This window comes from Sinocyclocheilus rhinocerous, unplaced genomic scaffold, assembly GCF_001515625.1.
Source record: "Sinocyclocheilus rhinocerous isolate Xijiao unplaced genomic scaffold, SAMN03320098_v1.1 scaffold6010, whole genome shotgun sequence".
Lineage (NCBI taxonomy): Eukaryota > Metazoa > Chordata > Actinopteri > Cypriniformes > Cyprinidae > Sinocyclocheilus > Sinocyclocheilus rhinocerous.
This window is the reverse complement of record NW_015640038.1, coordinates 11924-21342: the sequence shown is the minus strand read 5'-3', so window position 1 is coordinate 21342 and position 9419 is coordinate 11924.

The following is a 9419-nucleotide window of genomic DNA, read 5'->3' as shown; positions in this document are numbered from 1 at the left end:
AGCTGCCATATGCCCCAGGAGCCTCTGAAACTGTTTCAGTGGGTCCGCCGTCCTGCTCTTGAACATATTCAGGCAGTTCAACACTGACTGAGCACGTTCCTACATGAAGCGTGCTGTCTGTTTGACCGAATCCAACTCCATGCCGAGAAAAGAGATCCTCTGGATTGAGGAGAGTTTGCTCTTTTCCCAGTTGACCCGAAGGCCCAACCGGCTGAGGTGCGAGAGCCACAAGTCCCTGTGTTTGCACAACTGATCCTGAGACTGAGCTAGTATGTGCCAGTCGTCGAGGTAGTTGAGAATGCGAACTCCCTGCTCTCTCAGGGGAACAAGGGCTGCCTCCGCAAATTTCGTGAAGACACAGGACGACAGGGACAGTCCAAAAGGCAGGACCTTGTACTGATATGCCTGTCCTTTCGAACGTGAACTGCAGCAATGGTCTGTGGTGCGGAAGGATTGACACATGAAAGTACGTGTCCTTCAGGTTGATCGCTGCAAACTAATCTCGGGGACGGATGCACCCGACGATGCGTTTCTGCGTCAACATCTTGAACGGCAATCGGTGAAGGGCCCTGTTCAAGACACGCAGGTCCAAGATCGGTCGTAACCCACCGCCTTTCTTGGGTACAATGAAGTAGGGGCTGTAAAACCCCATCTTCATATCGGCTGGAGGGACCAGCTCTATCGCATCCTTCGCCAGTAGGACTGCGATCTCCATACGCAAGACAGGAGCATCGGCCGCCTTCACTGATGTGAAGCGGATGCCGCTGAACTTGGGGGGACGCCGGGCGAACTGAATCGCATAGCTGAGTCTGATGATCCGCAGGAGCCAGCGAGACGGGTTGGGTAGCCAGGCACCCAGACACCGTACAAGCTGGACCAGCGGGACCACCGACGTACCCGCAATGGGGCAGCGAGGTGGAACACAGGGAGCCGGTCCGTGAGCGGACCGAAGAGAGGTCTGAGTGTGCGGTGCAACAGTGTCTTACCTGGTTCCACGTTTTGGCAGAGGGTGCATGAGTAGGGCCTTTGATGACACTCTTGTCCGGGGGAGGGAGAGGTGCATTCACCATCCCCCGAAGAGCAGTTCCCCCTCTCTCTGGGTCGCCCGTCCCGGGGCCTCTTGCTCTTCCGCTCACCGCCAGGTTTGACGGGGGCCTGGACGGGCGGGGCGGCCTGCCTACGCCCAGCTCCACGGCGCTGCTTGCTCGAGGCAGCTGCGGATATGGCGCGGGAGCGGGGGTGGACGCAGAGGGCCGCCCTCGGCGACAAGCAGGCTGGGGTGCTGTGGCTGGCGGACAGGTGAAGGCAGCAGCTGCCAGTGGGGCAGGATGTGTCGGATCGCCTCAGTCTGCTCCTGTGCAGCCGAGAACTGCTGGGCCATGTTCTCAACTGCGTCACCGAAGAGGCCAGTCTGGGACACAGGGACCTTGAGGAAGCAAACTTGTTGGCGTCCCTCATGTCTACCAGACACAGCCAGAGGTGACGCTCCTGGACCACAAGTGTGGACATTCATGACCCAGAGAACTCGCAGTTACCTTCGTCGCTCGGAGCACGAGGTCGCGGTATTAGGACACAACTGCATCGCAACCAACCGCTCCACCGGGGGGACCCCCGTATAGCCCCTAGCTGCACCACCGTTGAGAGTTAGCAGGTCAGTTTTCCAGCAGAAAAAGTTGCCATCCACGACCTGGTAAAGCCCTCATGCACCTCCGGGAAGAATGGCACTGGGGCGGGGTGCTGATAACTAGCACAGGCCACCCTGAAGAACCAATCGTCCAAACTTGAGGGCTCGGGACACGGTGGAAGAAAAACAAAGCTACACGAAGCTACAATCACAAACCAGCAGCACTGCAAACAGGAAGCAGGAATAACACTGTCCAACAGCGACACCCGCAGGTCAGGAATACCAATACCCCGTTTACCCCGTTGCTTCCCAGATAACCTACCCTTACGGTGGCCCGGGAAAGCGTATTCGTCATTTCCGGATCCGATTCAGGCTTTGCTACAGTCCCCGAGGGCAGCAGTGCAGCCAAATCTTCCTCTCCAGAAAGCTCCAGCTCACCCTTCGATGCAGCAATCGACATCCGATCGTCAGGAGGAGCGTCGAAGGATACTGTTGGTACGCTCCTTGTTGAGGGCCCAACACGTTCCTTTGGCAGCTCAACTGGTTGCAGAGTGCAAGAGGAGCGATGGTCCCCCAAGGGTTGATTCCCTGGAGGGTTTGCCATCACTGTTACCCTCAGACCGCCCATGCTACTGCCTGAAGTAGCCCCCGTCTGACTGCCACCATGATGAGAACAAGATCGAGGCAGAGGCAATGGAGCTCCACCCCTTTTGAGGTAACAATGAGAACATGACTCATCCACGAACGCCACCTCAGCGTGCTTAATGCCCAGACACATGAGGTAGTGATCGTGACCATCACCCGATGCCAGGTAACGACCGCATCCAGAAATGCTTGGGTGATATGTTGTCTGTAGCAAGACGCAATGTCATCTTTACAAAGACGCACCCGTGAATGCTCTTTTAGGGAAAAAGCTCTTTTAGTGGGCTGAAGCGCACAGGGGAGATGGCCGCCTGCAACACAAACATGGGGTAGTGCAGCCTGATGTGTGCAACCCACTCGACACGGGAAACCACCTGAAGCACCGAACCGCCAACACCAAGAGCTCTTAAAGAGCGCGCTGAACTCGTTCAGTCTTCTCTCAATAGAAGTCAGGAGCAGAACGAATATAAAAATATAACAAATAATAATAATGATGATGATGATGATAATAATCAAATATTATGGAAAAAAGACAATCAGTTAATGGCTTTACAGGACTGTGGGATGGATAAAAACTTTTTCTTGTAAAGGCCAATTTTAGTTTATGTTTTTAGGACTACATATTCTTTAAACATTTATTGATGATAAACTTCATTCGAATGCTGTCTAGGCAACATTGCACGCACAGTCTGTGGCCTATAGCTACCTATGGTTAATATAATAATTTCTAAATTACGCACTTTTAGCATTCTTAATTCAAAATAAAATATGAATGCATCACTTTCTTGTAATCACAGGTTGCTATGGTCACGCATGTTTGTTATGCATTAAACTAGAAAAACATTCTTATTACTGTGATATATTTTTACATTTATGTTGCCAAAAGAATTGCAGCGTTGCCGCATACAATTATCTAAAACAGTGCAAAATTAAAAGAGAGCAAAATGAAAATAGTACAAGAAGCATCACATAAATTAAGTAGCTATTCAAAAGTTTCTGTCTCTCTTGCAGACGTGTCTTTTTAGGTCAGTTTCTTTGTCTGTCTCACGGACGCGCCGTGTCTCTCATAAAACAAAACAAAACGAAGCAACACTGCATATTATACTACATATAATGCTAGTATAATGCATGCCATTGCACGCCAACTGCAAAAACCAAACCAAACGAGGCATTTATCCTGAAACAGAGTAGCGATTTACACCTTCCACCCCCTATGATGAAGCTGAACTGCCTGAATCCCCAAACCCCTCCGACTGGACTGAATTCAGTCACACTGCTGGACAGCCTAAATGCCTATTCACAGTGAACGTGAAAATGCAGCGCGATGACACTTTTGAATCTAAACAATAGATCTCTATGGGGCTATTCACACCAGGCATGATCATTCGAGGTGTGAAAAAGTGAGGATATATGCTGAAATAAATATCGCATGTGGATATGGCAAAAAAAACAAAACTTGGGTTTAGTGCAGAAAACCTACTTCCGACCAGGGGTGCAGTTCCCAAAAGCATTGTGCGCTAACTATGGCTGCTAGTTCCATTGAACTCTATTGGTAAAAACTGAACTTGCTACCATAGTTTTTACCATGTTTTTGGGAAACACACCTCAGGTTAGGTTCACAGAAGAGTAAGTTACCATGGTAACTGACCCTGAGTATAAGTTACCTTTCTTTCAGAAATGGCTTGACTGCTTTCTCGGTTTGATAAACCTCCCATTCTGAACGGGCCTCTGATTTATTCTCAAATTGTGTTATTTATAGCAGGGTGTGAGTTGTGAACAAACCAGAGGGAGGATGTTTTGATTTTTTTTCAATCAAATCACAGTGGAGCTTCGTAGATTATTTTTGGCAGCTGTTACAGAAACATTTTTACAGTCAATATTCTGATTTGACCTTGAGATTAGAGAGCTTCTATATTTTACCACTATTTATTTTACATTTAGGTCCATATACACACTGACACAATTTGTATAATTTCAGCTCTGTATGCCACCAGAACAGAATTAAAAATAAAACAATCAAGATGAAATTGAAGTGTAGACTTTAAGCTTTAATTCAAGGGGTTGAACAAAAATATAACATAAAATGCTTAGGAATTGCAACCATTTATATACACAGTCCCCCAATTTTCAGGGGCTTAAATGTAATTGGACAAATAAATAATAATAATAATCATAAATAACATTTAAATTTTTAATATTTTGTTGAGAATCCTTTGCAGGCAATGACTGCCTTAAGTCTGGCTGCTTTTGCTGTATGTTTTGGGTCATCATCAGTAGTTATATCCAACACCATGTGTCAGATTGGTGATTTATGACCTGATTTATGACCCCTGTCAGCGTTGATTGACAGGTTGTCATATGTCAAATGTGTACATGATCAGATTTATGACCTGATTTATGGCTATATGACCCCTCTGTCACCCTGACTGCCATGTCACCAGGGTCTTGTCACCCATGACTGACATGACAGTGGGGTGTGTAAATCAAAACATCAAACAGATGTTAGAATGACTTTTGATGTATTTATGACTGGATTTATGATGTTTTATCTCTTACCTGTGCCATGGGGGTTTTTATGGCGCTGTTCCTTCCTGACCAGTTTTCACACCTAAAGACCCTACCTACATCCTGAAATGACGTTTTAAATCAGGGTTGGAATATAGTAATTTAAACACAGAAGATAATCTGAACTCTCCTGTTACAATGGCTGCCGCTGCTCCAAAAACTCCTAAAACCGCTAGAAGAGTGATGTGTATTTCTCCAACAAGAGGACCTGTTGAAATGAGAAAGGAACTGACTTTTGCACCAAGGAAAAAAACAAGGAGTTAGTCTGACAAAGTTTCTTCATGAAGAGATGAATATGATGACTCGTGATTTCTCAATGTCTGGTGATCGTGTCGGGAGATATGTGTTTGACAAAGTGATGCGGACTGTGAAGCTCTATGCTAAGGATATTGAAGACAATTTTACAACGCAGGAACCCTGTCTGGTTTTCCCTGCCAAAGACTGGTAGTTATTCTACAACCATGTCTGGAGAGATTTGAATGACTGTGGTGACTACCCTTTGTACATTGCAGAGTGGGATGGTATAGTTCCTGACGCAAGATTTCGTGTGGTTGGGGATCACAGTAAAAAGTTACCAGATGACTGTGTTTACATTTTCTGCTGCAACGACAAGACAAAGATCCGTGAGCGTGTGTGGCCTATTCCTGAAGCTGAACACTACATACACTATGCCATTAAGTTTTTGTTTCAGTGGAAAGATGTTCATATAATTGACAATGTTTTTACATCTATTGACAAGATGTTCAGATGGTGTGATATGTATGATCGTTACAGCTCTGTAAAGGTGAAATTGTTCCACCCTGAACAGGGCGTTCCCAAGACCCCAGACCGCCTCTTATCTCCACCCACATATTACAGCCATTAAAAAAAGTCTGCAGATCGGAACACTTGCTACATTAATTTCCACCATGTCTCAAGAATCCTTGTCGGCCTGCTGCTACAGCAACAACCCCGAAACCCTGCCAGCAATGCCTGATGACAACGCTACAGCTCTAGAGACCCTCCCACAAACCTACGACAACGGTTGGTTGGATAAATTCTGCATGGAGCTGGGGTATCACAACCTGACCTTTCTCACAACGCCATACGGTAGTACCGGTGCGGTAGCTGGAGCTGTGGCCTGTGCTGGCATCGATGACATAGATGGATGTATCTGCACTGATGTGTTCAAAATCATAAAAGCAAATATTGTTGTCATACTGGAACACCTTATCAACAAAAAGCTTAAGGAACTCTGTCTGGGTTGTGCAGTGGATCACCCTAGTCAACTTAGACACTCCTGTTTGTTTGAACCCAGCGCCTATTTCTTTGATTCATACTTTGAGGAACTATCACGTAATCTGGTAAAGCCAGAGCTTAAACACATCATAGCTCAAGCGCTGAACCGATTCGGTTTAAGGATTAATCCTCAGAGGATCCAGGGTTTGGTCGATGCTATTTTGTGCGAACTCCGTGACAAGGTTTACATTGTGGAGAAGCTTCGTGAGATCAGAGAAAAAGTTGTGGATGTCGCCAGCGAACAGATTGTCTATGACGCAGTGGACTGCTGGAAGGGCGGTGCACACACTGGACAAGTATAACATCGCCATGGGGAACGGATGGTGTGTTAATGTTCTGACAAAATGTATATTTAGACAATGTATTAGATGTGAAATGACCAACTTGCTGTACAAGATCATTGATGACAATCCTGATGTATCCTTAGCAGTAAATGGATGTGGTGTTGATGCCAAACGTTTTACAAACCTCAAGAAACAAATGGCAGTTGTAAGAGCATTGTCAAATGAGTGGGCTGATGTCATGCGTATGTGTATTAATGCCGGTGAACCGATTTCTGTAACTATCAGAAAAATACTAGACCTAATGACTGAATGTGGTAGCAGCATTAGAATTGCTGACATTTTATGTCTGTGTACATATGTAACAGACCTATGTGTGGTGCTGATTTCAAGAAATGATCAGACTAATGTTTGTGAGATTATTGAAACACTGGTTGACTACATGATTGAGAAAAAAATTGTAATGTGTGTAAAGTTTCTTCAGCACCTTGATGATGTTTGAAAACTGTCGGATTCTTCTTGAAACGCTTTTGATAAATAAAAACCAATTCACTTAAAGCCAATGTGTTATTCTTTTGTAGACTCTGGAGTGACAATATGTCCGAACAGATACTGAAAAAGATTTACTATACCCCTTCTAACCCCGGATCTTTAGGGGGCAAAAAGCGTTTAAAAGATGCGGTTTTAAAGGAAACCGGTGTTCGCTTAACTGATAAACAGATTTCAGACTGGCTAGCAGGCGAGGATGCATACACGCTACACAGGACAGCTCCACTAAAATACAAGAGGAACAAGGTTTTTGTCTACGGCATCGACATGCAGTTCCAGGCAGATCTGGTTGATATGTCAGCATATGCCAAGGAAAATGACAACAACCATTTTCTGTTGACATGCATAGATCTCTTCAGTAAATATGCATGGACACGTCTGTTAAAAAACAAGAGTGGGGTAGAGGTGGCTAAGGCTTTTGAATCCATATTGAAAGAGGGTCAAGTACCACAGAAACTACAAACAGATAAAGGAAAATAGTTTTTTAACAAGCATTTCCAAAACATTACAAAAAAGTACAACATCTTACATTTTGCAACAGACACAGAGTTAAAAGCTAGCATTATCGAGCGCTTTCACCGAAGCTACAAAGCTAGAATGTTTAGGTATTTAACAGCTACAAACTCCAGACGGTACATCGACATACTTCAAGACCTCACGGGTGGATACAATGCACGCTATCACAGAAGCATCAAGATGAGACCGATCGATGTTTGCAAAGAAAACATATCTGCGGTGCTACACAACCTATATGGGACTAGGGGTTCACAAAGCATCAAGGCTGTATTTAAGTATAAGACTGGTGACACAGTAAGAATCTCTAAAGTAAGGGGTCCATTTGCAAAAGGATATGAGAAAAACTACACAGGAGTTTTTCACAGTAAAAACATGTATCCCACGAGATCCTCCTGTCTATAGACTCTGTGATTATGATGGAGATGTTATCGATGGGGTTTTTTGTATGAGGAGGAATTGCAAAAAATATCTATTATTAAGAACAAAACGTTTAAAATAGAAAAAAATTTGGACAGGAGACGAGAAGGTAGATCAACAAAGGTTCTGGTCCAGTGGACAGGATGGCCTTCAAAATTCAACACATGGGTGAATGAGAAAGACGTGGTAGACGTGCAGACGCCATAAAACGAAAACACGCATAGGTGTGTACACATTCATTTAAAAAACAATCATGTCTGAGGGTGGTTTTTACTTGACGCTCCCCAGCAATGCGTCGTTAGCTGTTTATCTGGAAAATACTATTTCTAGTTATAGAACCATGCTGGCAAGAACTATAAACCTAAAAGGAGAATGGGAGGTCGGCTTGATCGAATTTGAATACCTCAAATCATGGTAAACATTTCCACAGGAAGACGGTGCATATATTGTTACAAGGGGTCAAAACACACAGCAAGATGATGAGGAACAAGTGTCTGAACATTACGCTGTTGGTGAAGGGATTAAGATTCACATCAACAATGGAAGTCGAAGCATATCAAAGCTATGTAACACACTAAAGACGGGTTATTACGAGAATGTCCTATTTCTGATTAGAGAAATAAACACATGTAGTGAATCAGCTCATAAGGAAATATGAATACTTAATCATAACTAGTGGGTGTTGATGAAAGATTACTAAAGGTTCTTAGAACACTAATATGTTGCATAGGTATCAGCATGTAATATGCACTCTCGTTTAGATCATCAGAAGACTAATTCATAGATACTAAACATGGTAGGGTTACATATATGTAAGATGACAGAAATTAGTGTTTCGATCATAAGCATGCATAGAATAGTCTAAAAATATCAAAGACACATACACCATGACCTGAAGGATATGTGTGTTCATTCAAAGAAAGGTTTTCCTATGAATTAATTAGTAGAAAAGTCCATTTCTACTCTGCCTCTTGCCCTGGGACATGCAGTGATTTTCCCTGCTTCGCATTCCTCTAGGCAATAAACCCAGTGATATCAGCGTTGGTTGCGAACGAACCAGAGGCCTGTTCTGCCCTCCTGAGGTGTTACGCATTTCAGGGGAAGGGTCCATAGGTCCTCATATGGCTTGGTAACTGAGGGGTGTTACAGAGTATTTGTTAAATATAGCTAACAAAATATATATTGTGTGTTTGATTGGTGCAGACGCTACAAATTCCCCCCTTTCGAACATTGTTGTCCGTCTAATAGACAACAGCGAGCGACGTCAAAGGTGCAGAACAATCGAACACACCCCTGCCACTCACGGCTGGCAGACAGTGGTGGCTCTCTGGCTGTTTATGCCTCCAGGAGTGGTTGTGGTGCCGTGGTGGATGCTGTCAGGTGGTGCGCTGTGGTGATGTAGGCTGTAGCAAGGTGTGGGTCCTCGAGCTTATGCAGCAGGTGTCGAGGCTGTGTCACCTGTCATCCTGAAGTGAGTTAGTCCAGGTGGTTGTTAGCCCTCTGTTCTGCCCGTTCATCCCTAGATATCTGATGTTTGCGGTGTCGCT